This window comes from Opisthorchis viverrini, assembly GCF_000715545.1.
Source record: "Opisthorchis viverrini unplaced genomic scaffold opera_v5_133, whole genome shotgun sequence".
In the NCBI taxonomy this organism is placed as follows: domain Eukaryota; kingdom Metazoa; phylum Platyhelminthes; class Trematoda; order Opisthorchiida; family Opisthorchiidae; genus Opisthorchis; species Opisthorchis viverrini.
In genome coordinates, this window is record NW_008751791.1 from 508522 (window position 1) to 509283 (window position 762).

A 762-nucleotide genomic window follows, 5' to 3' on the forward strand; every position below is an offset into this window, starting at 1 on the left:
CACGAAGACAGACGGAACAGATAAGTGTTTTGTGAATGTGTGTTGAATGTGCAGCTTGTTAGTCACTGCTAACCGAATGGGTCATTGTGCAACGTATGTCCGAAAGGGTTAAGCCGCGGAACTGGGTCTGTTCGCGGTAGGGCCAATGCATATCAGCTGTATTTAAAAATTCGCATTTTGAAATTTGCAGTTTTCTCACTTTTACTGGGGCATGAATTTTTATGAGCAAAGTTTATGCTGCTTTTGTCCTTCTCTTTCACCTGACACACATGGGAAAGTGTGGGAAATACTTAAAAGACTGAATTTCATTATACTTGGAAAAGGAAAGTCAACCGATCGACCACCCAAACGCGAAGATTAGCTCTTTTGATAAGTAAGCGGAAAAAGCGCATCCAGCCACTCACGCTAAAAAAATGAAGCCAAAATCGACACAACTTAAGGAAGGACAGGTAAAAATGAGGCAAAAACCTTTAAAAACCCAGAGTAAATAAATAACTAATTAAGTTACTCAAACAAAACTAACGTGCGGCACAATATGTGAACAGAACAATGAGAACAGCGATCAAATGCGTAGGGAAGGAGCTATTCAACGAAACAATCGTTAGTAAGATACGAATTACGAATGATGACAAAAAAAAACAGAATTACTTGACGTCGACACGGTATCCAAGGGTATTATTTGCTTACTACTGTTTACCTGTTACCTAGCGGGATTTCAGTGACAATAACTTGACTATACTTGAATGCACCATCCATACGTAG